The sequence below is a fragment of the Myxine glutinosa genome, chromosome 1 (genome assembly GCF_964187855.1).
Source record: "Myxine glutinosa chromosome 1, kmMyxGlut1.1, whole genome shotgun sequence".
NCBI lineage: Eukaryota > Metazoa > Chordata > Myxini > Myxiniformes > Myxinidae > Myxine > Myxine glutinosa.
The window spans coordinates 352,853,355-352,872,316 of NC_136261.1; positions in this window are offsets into that span (position 1 = coordinate 352,853,355).

Consider the following 18,962-nt stretch of genomic DNA (forward strand, 5'->3'; position numbering starts at 1 on the left):
CCAGGTGATTTAATAAGCTTGGGGGTCGAGATGGACCCGGGTGTTCGTGAGAGGCCGTTGGTGAAGTGTGCGACAGGTCTGGTGTGCGAAAAAGGAGGTGTGCGAGAAAGTCCGACTCTGGGGTGTGTGAGGAAAAAGTGCGTGCCAAGGAGTGAGGGTGCTGTCGAGAGTGAGTCGGTCGTAGCGCGTGTGCGAGGGAGCACATGGAAGCGCGTAGTGAGGAGTGTTACGGAGGGTGTAAAGGGAGAATGCACGCCTGTGGTGAGTGGTACAGGGGATGTAACGGGAGAGGGTGTGCGAGAAAGATGTGTGACGGACAGGTGCATGGGGAAAGAGTGCGCTGTCAAAAGTAAGGAAGAGTGTACACCTGTGGTGAGTGGTACAGAGGATGTAATGGGAGAGTGTGCGCGAGAAAGGTGTGTAACGGACGGGTGCATGGGGAAAGAGTGCGCTGTCAAAAGTAAGGAAGAATGCACGCCTGTGGTGAGTGTTACAGAGGGTGTGACGGGAGAGTGTGCGCAAGAGTGTGCGCGAGAAAGGTGTGTAACGGACGGGTGCATGAGGAAAGAGTGCGCTGTCGAGAGTAAGGGTGAGTGCGCTGTCAAGAGTGGAGGTGAGAGTAGTAAGAGTGACACGGAGCGTGAGTTGGTTGTGACAGGTGAGAAAGGAAGCACACCTGGAATGGTAGAGCGTGTGTGGGAATGCACACTTGAGTTGGTCGTGAGGCACGTGGTTGGGTGTGCGAGTGAGGGCACACCTGTGATTGTCACAGAGGAGGTGACTGAGGAAGGGGCGCGAAGAGGTGTGTTGGTGAGGTGTGCGACCAACGAATGTGTGCCAAAGTGTTCGGTGGTCAGGTGTGTGACCAAGGCTGTGAGTGGAATGAGTGTACCTGGGTGTGTTAGAGAAGGTACGACGAGGAGCATGGAAACGGCTGGATGTATGAGCAAGAAAGGGGTAGCGTATGCATGTAAGCATGCAGGTGAGGCATCGACGGTAACCGGGTTAGCGGTTAGAACGACAGTTAGCCGAATTGGGCCCTCGGTGCGTGCCGGGCTTCGCGTGCCGCGAGAACCAGCGGGGATCCGAGCCACGGCGGGTTCGAAAGGACCGCCGTACGCGATCCACGCTGGGCCTCGCTTTGAACGGCCGCGTCCGTGCTCCACTAGGCAGAGCTGGCAGCCCGATAGGAAGGGTCGTCATGGCGACCACTTTTTGTTGAGGCATCCCGGCAGGTCGAGATCGGGCCATGGGATGGCTCCGTGCCGAGATAGTGCGTGGGACCTCGGCCCGGGTAAACCTCCTTCCCTGCACCGAATGCGGGACGTATCCAGCCGCTGGCACCAAACAACCCGCAGTCATGGCTTGGCTGTACGAAGCCGAGCTTTAGAAGTTAATTGGCGCACCGAGAGGCATTAGTAAGTAGACTGTAATGACGAGGATAGTGTTTTGGCCCCGAAATTAGAAAAACAAAATTTGATGATTGGCAAAGGATTGGCAGTAATGATTGGCAGATGATGGGTAGTGATTGGCAAATTTTTGATTTGTTGAAATTTGATGTGCAAAATTGGTAGTGGGAGATGCCCGATGTGGTGGGATGGCAACTCTGTCATCCCTCACAAAGTGGGGCAAATGCGCTATAGATTATGGGGTGTATGGCAGTGAAAACTAGCCCGGGTGGGTTAGGATATTGTGTGTAGGGATCTAGCGAAGATGACATTAGGTAACGTTAAGGTTAGTTAGTGACTGATACCTGTAGTGGGGACGCAGGTAGATTAGTGCGGATGATAATGACGAGGGAGCGCAATAGTTTAAAGGGACGACTGGGAAGCGCAAGTTTCAGAGGGGAGTAGTTAGATGAGATGATGCTGTGTGAGAACTGGACAGGTGTGTGGAGCAGTGTGGAGCAGTGTATGAGTAGTGAGTGTTGTGGATCAGCGCAAATGCGCTTGGGGGAGAGAAGGGTGCAGGCGGCACCAAGTATGAGAGCACAGGTGTGCAAGTACAGGTGTGTGGAATACATGGAGTATTGGAATGAGTGGTGTGGAGAGAGTGGGAGTAAGTGGTACGGAGTGGTGTGCATGGTGCGAAGGTGTGGATGGGGGAAGAGTGGACCCCTTTCACGAGTACCCGGGGCGGGTAGTGTAAGTGTTAGGTAGAGGGTATAGGTAAATTGTGGTTGGATATTGGCATTTGTGGTGCGGTTGCAGAATGGTATTGTGGATGGGTGCATTAGTGTTGTGGAAATGGCTGGGCGTGTAGCCTGTTAGTGTGTGTAGTTGGTTTGGGCACTCCACCACTGTGAGGATGTCGGCCAGGTGAGGCCGCAGGTGGGCTCTGGGAGCCGTTAGTGTCAGTGGGTGCCTGAGGATCCCGGGTGTGGATCGGGCAGCCCGTGCCAGAGAGGGCACTGAGGGGGTGAGAGTGCGAGAGGGCCTTCCCCAGTTAGTTAGGTTAGGGTGAGGAGCAGGTAAGCACGGGTGGCAACTACAGTGGTGGAGGTGTGCAGGTGGGTAGACCTGCTGGGAGAGCTACACGTCACAGCCCAGAAATTGTGCGAGGGCACCGGGAGATAAATCGGGGGAGTGAGACCCCAAATTGAGAAGCACCACAGTTTGGTCAATGGGAATTGGTTTTTAGAACCCATAGTGTAAGTTGGCCAATGGATTGGCAGGGAAAGACCCCGGGTAATGTAAAGTTGTTAAAGTCATTTAGGAAATAGTTAGGATTGATGAACCTGTCGCACCATACGCAGCCACTTACCTGAGGTGATGATGATGACTCCACACCTGTGTTCCTTTGTTCTGTGTTGCAGGAAAGGAGAATTGCTGTGTGGATTTGTGAGACGCATCACGACGTGGATGAGACATTGGGGTGATTCCATCTCTCCCTCCTTAGGAGGGACTGATGATGAATTGGTGATGGCAAATTTTGATGTTGAGTTGGAGATGGCAAATTTTGATGAGAGTTGGGAATGGCAAATTTGATTGGTTAGGAGGGAGAGAAGACGAATTTGGTTTATGGGAGGAACGGGGAAGACAGTAGGGACGTTTGTTGATGTGTAAAGTAGATGTTTATGGGTAGTGTTGTGTTTTGTGGATACAGTAAGGGGTAAGGGAGGGGCAATGTAGGTTACCTGGTGGGGGGGGGGGTGTACGGTAGGAACGTACCTGTCTCACCTGATTCCCATGTGCCCCTAGTGTGCATTACCTAATATTGCGTGCACTTTTGCGCCCTTACCACCTTACTCACTTGTTTTCTTTTGTCTCCCACCTCCGAGGATCTGGCTTTGGGGCAGAGAGAGAGGAGAGAGAGGTGCTGGCTCCGCAGTTGTGGGCCTGTACTTTCGCTGCTTGCTGCCTGGATCGATACACCATATGGACCGCAATTTTTGTGGCCGCCCACAATGGACCGCAGTTCTTTTGCGGGCAAGCACCACCCGTTGATGGACCTCTGGGTCAACGTGGCACCTATGCCATACAGGTGAACCACTTATAGTTGGCCTCCCTGACGGCCACAATTTAGAAATGGACGCGGTTGGCGCCTTTCTTTATTTCTAAAGAAGCCAGAAGGCCAAGTGCACTACATGAAGGCAAGACCAGCGGCAGAACATCGGCCGGCTGCGACACCACCGGTGACCATGGACACTTGATTGTGCATTTTTATGAACACTTTATTGGTGCACCGGATGGTGCTGACTATGTGTATGGGGTGGTGCTTTTGGTGCTTGGATGGGGTGCTCTGCACATTATTAAAGGCCGTAGGGCCACAGGGCACTCGTGGGTTGGTGTATCGATGCTGGCATGCGTGCTCTCTCTATGCATAACATCTGCATGTGTTCCTCAAATAACAGGTCCTGGATCGTAGTGTAAATATCAGTCTTGTATAAATGATGCTCCCTACCGGCTGTATGTTTAGTTTGAGGATTCTTTCCGTGATTCGGTTATCCTGTGGGTGTGTTTCTGTGAGGAGAAGGGTGCAACGTCGCAGGGGGACATATTTACTCATTTGTGAACATCTGTAAAACTGTCGCACTCAGGGTTGAGTTAATAGTAGAGGGAACTACATCTGAGTGCCACACTAACGTAGGTAAAAATTTATCGGGTCGGGACGCCCCGAGGTAGAGAAGGGTGCAATGTTGCGGATATGGGATTTGGATCCATCCATATCCGCTTGTAAATATTCCCCTATTTCCTCAATACTTCCCAACTATCCCCAATCCCCCATTCCCTAGTCCCATTTTCTGTAAACAACACTCTGTAGACCCGACCTTCCCCTATTTCCCCCATTAAATGTCGCATCCAGGTCCACCGCATCTCACGTAGACAACTATAGGACATCTTGCTAGTTATTCTTAGTCTATGTCAGTTAAGGACTCGTTTCCATTAATTCTGACTCTTCGTTGCACCAGAATGTGATTGTATGGCACCGTTAGGAAGTTTAGGACCTCCCAATACCTCCCCGCAGCTCTTCCTCACGGTTCAACAACAACAACAACAACAGCAACGGTGGCGGCGCGGGGAGTGTGCGTCCTCACTCCGGCTTGGTTGGTAGGGGGTGTTGGGAGTGCACCATGCGTTTCCAACGAGCCGCCATCGAGCATGTGCTCGACGGGGTTACCAGTTAGGGGCTCGCTGTCAGCTCCTCGTCAAGGGCAGAGCCCGGTAACCCCCGCACCCAATAGAAGCGGCGGACCGATCCCATCTGGGGCGGAGCCAACGAGCCGAGGGCGTGTCACTCCCCGCTGAGCATGCGCAAAAAGAGCAGGGTGACGTCAGATGCGCGCAGAGCTGAAGGAGAAAGGACGCACCCTCCGAGCGCCGAGAGACCTCCCAAAGACTGAGCTGTATCCTGTCCCTGAGCCAAGGTGCACCTTGTGCTATCGACTGCCTGTCCTTCCCTGCCATCAATCCCTGTGTAAGTCAGTCTTGTTCCGTTTGTCTGTGGTCTGTCTGGGAGAGATAAGATTGTGTCTAAGTGCCTATCTCTTCTGTGCTTTACCTCATACCTTGTAATCTACCCCTTTTCTCCACCACCAATTATATCCTCCTCCGGAGGTCTTGAGAACTGTACCCCTTGTGTCATTTCATTTATCCCAGTCGTTGTGTCCTTTCCAAATCATTGATTTAGCATAGCGCGACTTGGTCAACGTCGGGTGGAATCGGGTGAGTGCGGGTAATCGGGTAAACTGTGCGAACATGGCGGCCATTCCGCTCGGCCCATCATAACATCTTAAGCCGTGTCCGTAACAATATATATATATATATATATATATATATATATATAGTTACGTGGTCCCCTCGGTGACTACCTGGTCTCGGTGACCCCCGGACCGTGAGAGGACCTTCGCCAGAAAGTAGTTATGCGCTTTCGCAACGCAATCCCTATGAATTCCACCCAAGAGAAACTGATGTTCAATGATATATTTCCAGGGTAAGGATATCATACAATTTCAAGGATACAATCACGGATATATTCCCCGAGCAATCAACAACAAACAACCATCAACAATTCCCAATCCACAATCAATTCCCTATATGATTAAGATGGCCATCTTATATATGTGTGTCCACTTCTGTACTCACGACCCCCTTTTGGTCTCTGCCCCTCACAATGTCTCTGGGCCCCTCCTGACCAAGATGCTGGTCGGCGTCGCCGCACTCGGGCGGTTGAACGAACCCCGGGTGGACGTGTTTCCACCGGGCAGGTATCGTACCAGGCACCGCGGCTGCAGCCCCTCGTGGCCACGCGAAGCGGGTACGGTAAAGCAAGCCAAAAGCCCCACGCCGCTTGCAAGGCGTGTTAGGCCCCAACGTGCGACCCGTACGCGTCTGTTTAGACGGTGCCGCGAATGGTGCCAGACGCGGGGTCGATGCACGGCCCCACGTCAACTTAACGTCTCCACCGGGTAGGTACACGTCCCGGTAACTCCTCTCGCCAGACGGGCTTCGGAACGCCGCTTTTCCACGCAGCGCAAGGTCGATCCCACCTTTCGTCGGAGCGGGGCGAGGAAGAACCAGAATCGTTGCTTTTCTTCCTCGTGGCTTTTTTTCTTCCGTTTCCGGTCACTTCCGTTTCCGGACACTTTTCAGAAGGGCTCCTGACCCTCCAACCACAACAACCCTTAATCTATTACACATGGATAAGCAAAGACCTGAATGGTAATTCACATACATTCACATAAATATGTAACACTCCCCCCCTTCAAGAAAGAAAGTTTGAACCCAGCGAAAACTTTCTTTGCCGGCCAATTTGGAGAAACAAACCAGATAACTCAACCCCCCCACCTTATCAGTTCCCCCCGGGCACAGTTATCACTTAAAAATAAAGCAACCAAAATTTCACCACAACCCCTCCAGATTACTCCCTCTGGACTAAGCACCAGCAACGACATTGTCCCTGCCAAATCAAACTCCATCTCATGACCCTCTGACTTTGACCGTCAGTTTCTTGTGAATGAAGGTTAAGGGGTTGATCAAAGATCCAAAGTTAAGCAACTCGATAGCACTTTTTCCGGGAGGCCAAGCCGAGTATTCACTACATGGATGCCTTTAGGAACGTGGAGTTCACGGTTAGTCCGTGCAGGAAAGTTCTCTACATGGGCGCCTTGAGGAACGTGGAGTTCACGGTTAGTCCGTGCATGAAAGTTCACTACATGGACGCCTTTAGGAACGGCGTTCACGGTTAATCTGTGTAGGAATCTTGGCTCGGCGGCTCCGCCGCATTCAGTGCTTCAACTTCTCAGAACTTCCCTAATAATTAGGGTGGGACCACTTGTCCCTGTAGTCCCATGAATAGCGGTCTTCTTCTCGGCCACTACTTTGCCAATCCTTCCTTCGGGAGCGGCCGTAACTCAGGGAGCCTCCATAATAATATTGATTGCGGCCACCACCAAAACTACCGCCCAGTTGTCCTCTCCTGTAGACCTCTCGACGCCTACGAAATTCCTTCCCTACTGTTATGGTCCGACCCTCCAAATCCTTGCCATTCCAATTCTTCTCTGCCTCTCTGGCGTCTTTTGTGCTTGCAAACGTGACAAAGCCGAACCCTCTTGACTGTTGCGTTTCCCTGTCTCTTACCAACCGCACTTCCACCAGCGGCCCATATCTGTTGAAGACAGAGGTCAGAACTTCTTCCTCTGTTTTGAAGTTCAGTCCCCCTACAAATAACTTGGCACTTTTGTCGCCATCCTTAGCTGGTGAGGTGTTATTTTCCCTGCGGGGCTCTTTACCAACCCTCAGGTTACCATAAACTTGACCCCCGGCCAAATCATTCCCGATAACCACAGATACACCCTCTACAGGAAGCGTGGCTTGTAAACCGACGGTGACCGGTCCTGACACCAAATCGGACTCCAAATGGATGACATGAAGGGGAGCACTAACACCGCCCCCGATCCCCTGTAAACGAACACTATCCCCCTTTGCCGTCTCCTCGGACCATGGCAAAATGCCTTCAAGCATTAAAGATTGATGTGCCCCTGTGTCCATCAATATCCTAACCGGTTTCCGGTTAGTCGAGGCTCCATCCCGTGACACAAACCCCTCTGAAATAAATGGTTGGTTACCCTTTTGATGGCGATTTCTCACAATGGCCATGGCATTTGGAGTCGTAATAGTCGGACTCCGCTCTGGGTCTTCCCTTTTCATGCGGTAACAACTGGACATCAAGTGTCCAAGTTTCTTGCAAAAAGCGCAAGTAGGCCCGGAGGAAAAACTCGTGGTCTGCCTCGGGCCCCCCGAACTATAAGTTTGTCTTGGGCCCGCATCCCTCTGATTTCGAACAGGTGGGGTATCATAGTTGTCCCCATAATCATCTCGAGGCCGCCGCCATGTAAGGTCGTTCTCCGCACCGGGTGTTCCATAACTCCCCTGCTGAAGTCTAGGCGAGGAGTTAGGTTTGTGGACCCCTATTCGGTGGGTTAAGGCATAATCATCTGCCATGGTGGCTGCGTCCCACAACTTTGGTACTTTCTTTTCCTGCAGGTACACTTTGATGTCCTCGTGGACACACTGCTGGAATTCCTCCACCAGGATCAAGTCCCGCAATGTTTCAAAGTCTTTCCCGACTCCTTTTGACTCACACCACCGATCAAACATGTTTTCTTTCACTCTGGCAAACTCCACATGGGTCTCACTCTCCCTCTTCCTGGCATTCCTGAATTTTTGCCTGTAAGCTTCCGGAACCAACTCATAGGCTTTGAGGATGTGCGTCTTCAGTACCTCATAATCTGCACATTGGTCCATTGGTAGCGCCGAATAAATTTCCTGAGCTTTCCCCACCAGCACACTTTGCACGAGTATGGTCCAGGCCTCCTCCGGCCAGTTTAATTGTCGAGCCACTTTCTCAAAGTGTGGAAAAAATTTCGCTACTTCCTTTTCACTGAACGGTGGAACCAGCCTCACATGTCTGCCCACATCCCAGGTTTTCTGGTTAGGTGTCGACCCCGTCAGCAAGGGTGGTGCCTCTCCCCGTTCTCTCATTAACTCCAGCTCCTTGAATTTGATTTCTTGCTGAAGCTCCATGTCACGTTCCTTTAATTCCCTTTCCGCTTTTCTCTCCTCTGCTTCGAGGTCCCTTGCAGCTCTCCTCTCCTCTGCTTTTCTCCCTTCTAACCTTTCCTGGAGTTCTCGTTCCACTCTCATTTCCTCTGCTTGCTTCTCTTCTCTCCTCTCTTCTGCTTTCCTTTCCTCTTCTGATCTTTCCTTTTCTGCTTTCCTTTCTTCTTCTGCTCTTTCCTTTTCTGCTTTCCTTTCTTCTTCTGCTAACCTTTCCTGGAGTTCTCGTTCCACTCTCCTTTCCTCTGCTTGTTTCTCTTCTCTCCTCTCTTCTGCTTTCCTTTCTTCTTCTTTTAACCTTTCCTGGAGTTCTCGTTCCACTCTCCTTTCCTCTGCTTGTTTCTCTTCTCTCCTCTCTTCTGCTTTCCTTTCTTCTTCTTTGATCCGTTCCTGGCTCCGTAATTGCAACTCCAGTTTCCGGAGCTCAACGTCTTCTGGTTCTTCGGGTAGCCACTCCCAGGCTAACTCGTCCCATGTTCCTAATCCCACCATAGATTATATCACCGTGGCCTGCAACTCTGCCTTCCTCAAATTAGTTCGGACCTCCACGTTAAAATGTTTGGCCAATTTCAAGAGGTCCGACTTTAGTAACGCTCGGAACTGTGCCTCACTCGGTGTTACCACAAAGTTCTGTGCCACAAACGCCATGGTGACTATCGTTAACACCTGTTAACCTTCACCCAAGACTTTACCCCAATTTCCCCAAAAATTTACCAATTAATACTTAATTAATAAATTTTAATTAATAAAAATATTATTTTATTATTTTATACAAATACACTTTTATATCCCGGACGTAGACCCAATTGCGAATCGTAATTTGGACGAGCCCCCAATTCTGTTACGTGGTCCCCTCGGTGACTACCTGGTCTCGGTGACCCCCGGACCGTGAGAGGACCTTCGCCAGAAAGTAGTATTATCTATGCGCTTTCGCAACGCAATCCCTATGAATTCCACCCAAGAGAAACTGATGTTCAATGATATATTTCCAGGGTAAGGATATCATACAATTTCAAGGATACAATCACGGATATATTCCCCGAGCAATCAACAACAAACAACCATCAACAATTCCCAATCCACAATCAATTCCCTATATGATTAAGATGGCCATCTTATATATGTGTGTCCACTTCTGTACTCACGACCCCCTTTTGGTCTCTGCCCCTCACAATGTCTCTGGGCCCCTCCTGACCAAGATGCTGGTCGGCGTCGCCGCACTCGGGCGGTTGAACGAACCCCGGGTGGACGTGTTTCCACCGGGCAGGTATCGTACCAGGCACCGCGGCTGCAGCCCCTCGTGGCCACGCGAAGCGGGTACGGTAAAGCAAGCCAAAAGCCCCACGCCGCTTGCAAGGCGTGTTAGGCCCCAACGTGCGACCCGTACGCGTCTGTTTAGACGGTGCCGCGAACGGTGCCAGACGCGGGGTCGATGCACGGCCCCACGTCAACTTAACGTCTCCACCGGGTAGGTACACGTCCCGGTAACTCCTCTCGCCAGACGGGCTTCGGAACGCCGCTTTTCCACGCAGCGCAAGGTCGATCCCACCTTTCGTCGGAGCGGGGCGAGGAAGAACCAGAATCGTCGCTTTTCTTCCTCGTGGCTTTTTTTCTTCCGTTTCCGGTCACTTCCGTTTCCGGACACTTTTCAGAAGGGCTCCTGACCCTCCAACCACAACAACCCTTAAACTATTACACATGGATAAGCAAAGACCTGAATGGTAATTCACATACATTCACATAAATATGTAACAATATATATATATATATATATATATATATATATATATATATATATATATATATATATATATATATATATAGTGTTGCGGATATGAGGATTGTATTTTTTTTTATTGTGTTGTATTGTAGTAAATTCCAGGGAAGCACAAAGCCTGTTGTAGTCCTGGCAAAGCACGCGACGTCCACAGCAGCAGCAGCAGCGGCGGCCACAGCAGCAACAACACTCAACAGCCGCTTGGGGCCTGGACGGCGGTTTTGAGCAGGGCCGCGAAGGAACGGCGGCTGCCAAACGTGCCGATCATGCTGCAGGACCCCTTCGACTTTCCTCTCCCTCCAGCCATCCACCTCCTGCCTTTCCATCCTTCTTGTGTACGTGAGTTTGTTTTGTTTGTTCTGTCCTTGGGTATTTAATTGTGTTCGTATAAGCTAGTGTTGCACTGTGTCTCTAAAATCTTCTGTATATTATTTTATTATCTTTCCTTCTCCTTGGTTATTTTTGGGTGTAAATAGAAATAAATTATATTCGTATTTCCAACCTTTTTGTCTGCTTCTTCTTCACATCCGTGTCGCCTTAGGCTTTTCCCTATTGAATATCTGTGGCGCGATCCGGCCAACGTTCGGGGATCGGTGTAATCGGGGTAACTGTTAGGCCGCGGTGCCATCCGCTCGGCAAACCAACATCCTTATCCGCGGGCCGTAACAATTGGTGTCAGGAGTGGGATTCGGACCTGGGACTAAATTTATTTAGCCCAAATTTTGGAACACCAATTGTACAATTGGCCATAACAATTGGTGTCTGGGAGTGAGATACGAGGCCCGAACCAAATTTTTAAAACATCTAAAAAAAAATTTGGTCAAAATTTGGAGCGGCCGAAATTTGTTTTGTTTTACAAAACCCGAATTTTGAAATCGCGCCATGGCTGGTCAAGGCGACGGGATGTCGGTGGGAGAGATAGACGGGGTAGAATCGACCCAGGACCTGGGGGAAATGTATGTGGAGGAGGGCAATGAGGAGGTGGTTGAGGAGGTTTCAGGCATGCAAAATGGCGCTCTCGCGCACGAGGTTACGGGCGTGCAAAATGGCGCCTCGCACATGGCTACGGCGACCGTGCCCGCGACCGTAGTAGTGCCACCGGTGGATTTGAACCTTTTTATGATGCAAATGAAGGCCCTTATGGACAAGAATAGGGAGCAATTGGGAAACCATATCGGAGGATTGGAAAACAGAATGGGGGAACGGCTGGAAGCTAAATTTGAGAGGCTAGGAAGCAAAATGGAGCGAATCGGCAAAATTGCGGACAGAATGGGTGACCGCATGCAAAAATGTGGGGAGACCATGGATCGCATGGTGGGCGAGCAGGTCCCAGGGGTGCACGAGGAGGTAACGCGGGTCGAGAAGCGCTGGTTGAGCGAAGCGGAGAAAAGCGCAGGTACAATGACGGGGGTAGATATCGCGACACGGGGTTTGGAAAAGCCGGCGACCGATGAGGTAAAGGGAATTTTATTAAAGCCAGCGGTCGTCGAGGTGAGTAAAGAAAAAGTGGTAGTGGGCATTGAAATTGAAGAGACCGGGGACTTAGAAAACCACTCGCGGCGGGAGGAAAAGATGGAATATGTACAAAGTCCCTGCTCAAATCATGATGATGTACTTGCTAATCCAAATGGAAGTTTGCAGGTGCGCGTGGAGAAAAGGATCCCCCAGGTGAGTCGTGCTGTATATTGTGCGGGTAGATTTTGTAGAAGGATGTTTGGCGACAAAAGAATTGTCACGCGATTGGGGTCAATATGGCACCCGGGCATTGGTGAAGGGTCCCGTGTGAGTGGAAATGGCACGCATGTGAAAAAAAAGTGTGCGTCAAGGGGTGAGCGTGTTACGAAGCGCGAGTGTGAAACCGAGTGCGAGCGAGAATGCACGTCAGGGTGTACGGAGTGTGACACAGGGAGTGAGAGCGATACTGAGTGTACGTGCGAGGGTGAGTGTGACACGGAGAGTAAGGTGGTGGTGGAACGTGTGCGAGGAAGCACACTGGAGTTGGCCGTGGCGCGGGTGTGGGAGAGCCCATCTGAGCGCGTTAGTGGGTGGATGCAAGAGAGCACGCCCATGGTGAGTGGTACGGAGTACGTACCGGGGGAGAGTGCGCAAGACGGTGCGCGAGGTGTGTTAAGGGAGTGTGCGAACGGCGAGTGTGCATGAGAGGTGTGGTGTGTAACAAGGAGTGCGTTGGTGGAATGTACGGACGGCGTTGGAACGCCGGGTTTTGTAAGTGTCAAAAGGGTCGCGTGTGCGTGTGGGCATGCGAGTAAAGCATCGACGTTGGACGGGTTAGCGTTTAGGGCGACGGATAGCCGATGCGAGCACTCGGGGCGCGGTGTGCTTTGTTGGATGCGAGGCCCGGCGCGGATCGATGCTGCGTCGCTTCTCTTCGAAGCGTCGTTGCTGATTCGGGCTTGGCCCCGCCCTGCACGGTCGAGTCCGGGCCTTGTCGGGCGAGGCGACCGGTCCGGTTCAAGGGCGAGTGGGAGGAAGCGGACCGGCGCCCCCTAGTAGGGGCGGGGTTCCGATCGGGCGAGCCTCGGTCATCGGGCCAGGGACCGCAAGGTACCGCACCGAGATGGTGCGTGGAATCTCGGCCCGACCAAACCACCTCCCTTGAACCGAAAGCCGGACGGATTCAACCTGCAGGCGACCAAACCACCCGAATTCATTGCTCGGCTTTGCGAAGCCGAGTTTTAATGATGTGACGACGCACCGAGGCTCAGATAAAGCGGACTGTGATGATGATAATGAGGATAGTGTTTTGGCCATGAAATTAGAAAAACAAAATTTAATGATTGGCATCGGATTGGCAGAGTGATGATTGGCAGATTGGTAGCGATTGGCAAATTTTTGATTGGCTGGAATTTGGTGTGCAAATTTGGTAGTTTGAGATGCCCGATGTGGTGGGATGGCAACTCTGCCATCCCTCACAGCGGGGGCAAAGGAGCACTAGATTTATGGGGTTTGGCAGTGAAAACTAGCCCGGGAGGCTTAGGATAAAATGATAGGGACCTAGAAGATGACAATAGGTAACGTTAAGATTAGTTAGTGACAATGATACCTGTAGTGGGGACGCAGGTAGATTAGTGTGGATGATAATGACGTGGTATGTGCTTAGTTTAAAGGGAAGACGGGGAGCACTAAGTTAGCAGGGCAACAGGTAGATTAGATGATGCCGTGTGAGTGTTGGAGGTATATTCAGAAGTGTATGGTGAACAGGTGTGATTGCACAGGTGTGCAACTGAACAGGTGTATGGAGCAGTGTATGAGGGAGTGATGGTGATGTGTGTTGTGTTGACCAAATGGTCCAGGAAGGAAGGAGGGTGCAGGTGGCACCAGGTGTGATTGCACAGGTGTGCAACAACAGGTGTATGGAGAATGGTTGTGTGAAATACATGGAGTGTGGAATATATGGAGTATTGGAATGGATGGTCATGGAGTGAGTATGGTGGAAACTATGGAGTGGAGTGGATGGTGCGAAGGTGTGAATGGGGGAAGGATGGACCCCCATCATGAATACCCGGGGAGGGTAGTGTAAGTGTTAGGTAGGGGGTATAGGTAAATTGTGGTTGGATATTGGCATCTGTGGTGTGGGTGAAAGAATGGTGTTTGGATGGGTGCATTAGTGTTGTGGAAATGGCTGGGCGTGTAGCCTGTTAGTGTGTGTAGTTGGTTTGGGCACTCCACCACTGTGAGGATGTCAGCCAGGTGAGGCCGCAGGTGGGCTCTGGGAGCCGGTAGAGTTGTTGTGGATGGGGCCCGAGGATCCGGAGGACGGACCCGGGTAGCCCAGTGCCAGAGGGCACCGAGGGGTGACAGAGCCAGGAGGGGCCTTCCCCAGTTAGATAGGTTAGGGTGAGGAGCTAGGTAAGCTCGGGTGGCAACTGCAGTGGTGGAGGTGTGCAGGTGGGTAGACCTGCTGGGAGAGCTACATGCCCCAGCCCGGAAATTGTGCAAGGGCACCAGGAGAGGAATCGGGGGAGTGAGACCCCAAATTGAGAAGCACCACAGTTTGGTCAATGGGAATTGGTTTTTAGAACCCATAGTGTAAGTTGTCCAATGGATTGGCAGGGAAAGACCCCGGGTAGTGTAAAGTGTGTTAATGTCATTTAGAAAGTAGTTAGGATGAAAATCTCCTTGCACCATCTACATCCACTCACCTGAGGTGACGTAACTCCGCACCATGCCATGTTTTATTATTTTTATTGTGCAAATGTTTGGATTGTGATACGCATCATGACGTGGGTGTGACATTGTGCTGATGTTCCATCTCTTCCTCCTTATGAGGATTGATGATGAATTGGGTGATGGCAAATTTTGGTTAGAGGGATTGTGGGAATGAATTTGGTGTAGGGGAAATATGGGGAAGACGTGACAGTAGTGACGAATTTGTAAATGTGTAGATTTTTGAACATATGGGGTTCGGGCAAGGGTAGGGTAGGTGACAGGGGGGGTGACGTACGGTAGGGACGAGCTTTCTCACTTCGCTCTCCGTACGCACTTCGCCTTGCATTGCCTTGTTTGATGTGTACACTTGTGACCTTACCCCTCGCTCATCTGTCTTTCCCCCCCCTTTGTCTCCCACATGAGGACCTGTGCGCCAATGGGCGCCAAGGGGAGCGTGCATGAGTCCGCCATTGTGCGCCCGGAACTCCCAGAACCAGCTGTCTGCATCGATGCACCACATTATGGACCACATGTCTGTGGCCGAGCACCACTTATGGACCCCATCTGTTGGGGCATGGCCCCTCTGCTGGAACCGGCCGTGAAGGCCTGAAATCTTGCTGGCGGACCTTGATCACAGGGCACCGATGCCCCGCAGGTGAACCATACATAGTCGGCCCCTGTGGGCAATAAATAAATAACAATGGACACGTTGGGTGCATTTTATTGCAATACAAATAGGCCGCCAGCAAAGGAAGATGTCAACACCAGGAAAATAATAATAGCCAGCAGAGGGAGCCGAAGAGCAAGAGACCACCTGCAGGGTTAGGGGTTGTTGTTTTTATTTTTATTCATGAACTATGATGACTGGGCACCGATTGGTGCTTGAGGGTGTATTGGTGCGTTTTGGGTGCTTTCATGGTGCGTCGATGCAGAGCAGACTGTCTCCCCCCAGAAAGAACAATCACAGGTCCTGGGTTAGTTTTGTAAATAAAAGCAGAGTCATTGTAAATAATGCTCCCCACCATAAATGTATAGTTTGAAGACCATTCCGCAATTCGGTTAGCTGTGAGCGTGAGTCTGTTAGGTAGGGTGCAATGGAGCAGCGGGACATATGTATTTATGTTTTAAAACTGTCGCACTCAGGGTCAGGTTAAAAGTAGAGGGAACTACACCTACGTGTCACACTAAGCTGAAGTTATAGGCCCGTGACGTGCCTAAGAGGAGGAGGGTGCAGTGTTGCGGATATGAGGATTGTATTTTTTTTATTGTGTTGTATTGTAGTAAATTGTTGTGAATTATTGCTTAAATATGACCCTCCTGCCTCCAGTGTTGTGTAAAGGTCAAAGGGCGTTCCCGTAGTTAAATCCATAAAGCATACACGTTAGCCAATCATAGATTTCCCCCTGGTTGATAGGTAGATCTTTATTATGTGTATTAGGGTAAGGCCTTGTCTTCCATTAAGATGACACTCCATTGCACCAAGTGAAATAGATAGATTCCTTTCATCCCCCATTCCCACTCCCAAAACTTTCATTGCCATGCCTCGATTGCCAATTACGTCCCCTCCAAAACCACCATTGAACATGTGCTCGGGTCGGGGAAGAAAGGCGTGCCCGCCCATCGTCATCAAGGGCGGAGCTAGAGGGCCGTGCCGACCAATCAGGGCCGAGGTGAGCACACCGATGGGCGTGTCCTGAAGGCCGGCGGCTTGATCGCCGGAGGCGCTATAAAAGCGCGCGTGCAACGACGTTGTAGAGTGGAGTAGTTGCTGAGTAGTGTAAAAAGATCATCCAGAGAGAACCAACTGCGAGAGTACATTGAGATCACCCAAGGAAGCTTTGTACACAGCAACGGCTGATCAAGTGGACCGATGTTTGTTCCTGAGCTGGTGCTTTTCCGAACAGAGTCCGAGGCTGGCATGTGAGCAAAAGAACATAGAGAACATTAAGGAGATCATCATCCAGGGAAGCACAAAGCCTGTTGTAGTCCTGGCAAAGCACGCGACGTCCACAGCAGCAGCAGCAGCGGCGGCCACAGCAGCAACAACACTCAACAGCCGCTTGGGGCCTGGACGGCAGTTTTGAGCAGGGCCGCGAAGGAACGGCGGCTGCCAAACGCGCCGATCGTGCTGCAGGACCCCTTGAACTTTCCTCTCCCTCCAGCCATCCACCTCCTGCCTTTCCATCCTTCTTGTGTACGTGAGTTTGTTTTGTTTGTTCTGTCCTTGGGTATTTAATTAAGCTCATATAAGCTAGCGTTGCACTGTGTCTCTAAAATCTTCTGTATATTATTTTATTATCTTTCCTTCTCCTTGGTTATTTTTAGGTGTAAATAGAAATAAATTATATTCGTATTTCCAACCTTTTTGTCTGCTTCTTCTTCACATCCGTATCGCCTTAGTCTTTTCCCTATATACTAGCAGAAGTACCCGGCATTGCCAGGCGGGGGAGGAGGAGGGGAGGGGGAGGGGGAAGGGGGGGGAGGAGGAGGGGAGGGGGGAAGAGGAGGGGAGGGAAAAGGGGGGGGAGGGTGGAGGGGAAGGGGGGGGAGGGGGGAGGGGAAGGGGGGAGGGGAGGGTGTGGGGGGTGCCCGGGGGAAGCAGGGCCCCTCCCCCCTCCCCCCTTCCCCTCCCACTCCCCCTTCCCCCTTCCCCCTTCACCTCCCCCTCCCCCCCTCCCCCACCCTTCCCCCCCTCCCCCCCCTTCCCCCCTCCCCCTCCCCCCTCCCCCCTCCCCCCCATTCCCCTCCCCTCCTCTTCCCCCTCCCCTCCTCCTCCCCCTTAACACCAGGGGGGTTGACTCAGCCTGTCATCCTACCGAGGTCGGCAAATTGAGTACCAGCTCACTGGTAATTCCCTGTGTGCCGCAAGAGGCGCCTAACAGGGTTGGCGGCACGAACCCGGAAGTCGGAACTCATTGTCGTCAAATAAATGTAGCATGTATGTTTCACTCTCTGTCACATGCCGTTGGTCCCATGTCAATCGGATGAAGTTGAAAAATTAACATTACGAAGTTTCTCTGGGACGTACTGATTCCGAATAATGAAGTTGAAAAATTAACGTTCCAAAATACGCTAATTACGCTAACATAAACGCTGGCGCTGCGAAGCGCTAGAGGGAGTGCTGCGCTCCCTCCCTTCGATTCCCTCCCTCTTCTGCTAGCGTTTCTGCGCTAATACGCTAATTTTAAAACTCGAAGTTTTTTAAAATTTAAGGTGTGCTGTCGTTGCTCTGAGATGTACTGATTCCGAATATGCCTTTGGTTTTTCTCTGCGATGAGTAGTTCTCGAGTTATAAGAGGACAAACAAACATACTTTACTGCTTTATATATATAGAAGTTGGTACGATTAGGCCAAGGAATCCCAGAGATAATTGCAATTAAGTGAGCCGTGACGTCACGGAATGCGCTGCCGGTAATATATTATAATTTATGGTAATCTATGCAGCATGACATGGTCATCACGGAAACAAGGCGCCTTTGACGGCGCGAAACGGCTCTCCCAGGGTCAACCACGGTATCGTTGTGAGCGCACGGTTCAGCCCTTCAAGAAAAGGTTTATTTTGTAAAATTCGAACCACGCGTTAAAAAGATATGACTGGTTTTGTTCGCCGGCACGTCGGCGCTGGAATCGGCTCGCGATAAAATCCAACACGTCCTTTGTCGGGGTCGTCTGAGCCAACCACGGGGCCTAGAAGGCTGGGACTGGTCTCAAAAGTTAGGTCTCGATCATATCTCGTAATGCTGGAAGCTGCACGTCTCTGTGCTAATCTTGTGGACCATGACAACTGATCGTGCGAGTCGCTCACAATGGCTTCAAGCACTTCCGCATTCGACCATTTCATGAACGCCATACGCCCCGCCCATCAAAGCGCGTACGTATTAAACGAACATACAATGGCCCATGTGTCGTCATTTGCGCATGCGCCAAAGTCTTTGCAGGAACATGAAGCATCGGAACAGCGCATTTGCGCATGTGCAAGAGTGAGAACCGCCTGTGCACCATTACGCTAACAGAAGCGCTGGCGCTGCGAGGCGCTAGAGGGAGCGCTGCGCTCCCTCCCTTCGATTCCCTCCCTCTTCTGCTCGCGCTTCTGCGCTAATACGCTAATTTTAAAACCCGAAGTTTAAAAAAATTTAAGGTGTGCTGTAGTTGCTCTGAGACGTACCGATTCCGAATATGCCTTTGGTTTTTCTCTGCGATGAGTAGTTCTCGAGTTATAAGAGGACAAACAAACAAACATACTTTACTGCTTTATATATACTAGGGCATGCCCGTACTATATATATATCTAAAATTATATCCCCCCCCTCTATTTACATGAAATGGTTTGGTCCATTCGCAAAGCCAAAGCGAACGGCTTGCGAGTACGGTGACAACCCCCCCCCTCTATTTACATGAAATGGTTTGGTCCATTCGCAAAGCCAAAGCGAACGGCTTGCGAGTACGGTGACAATCC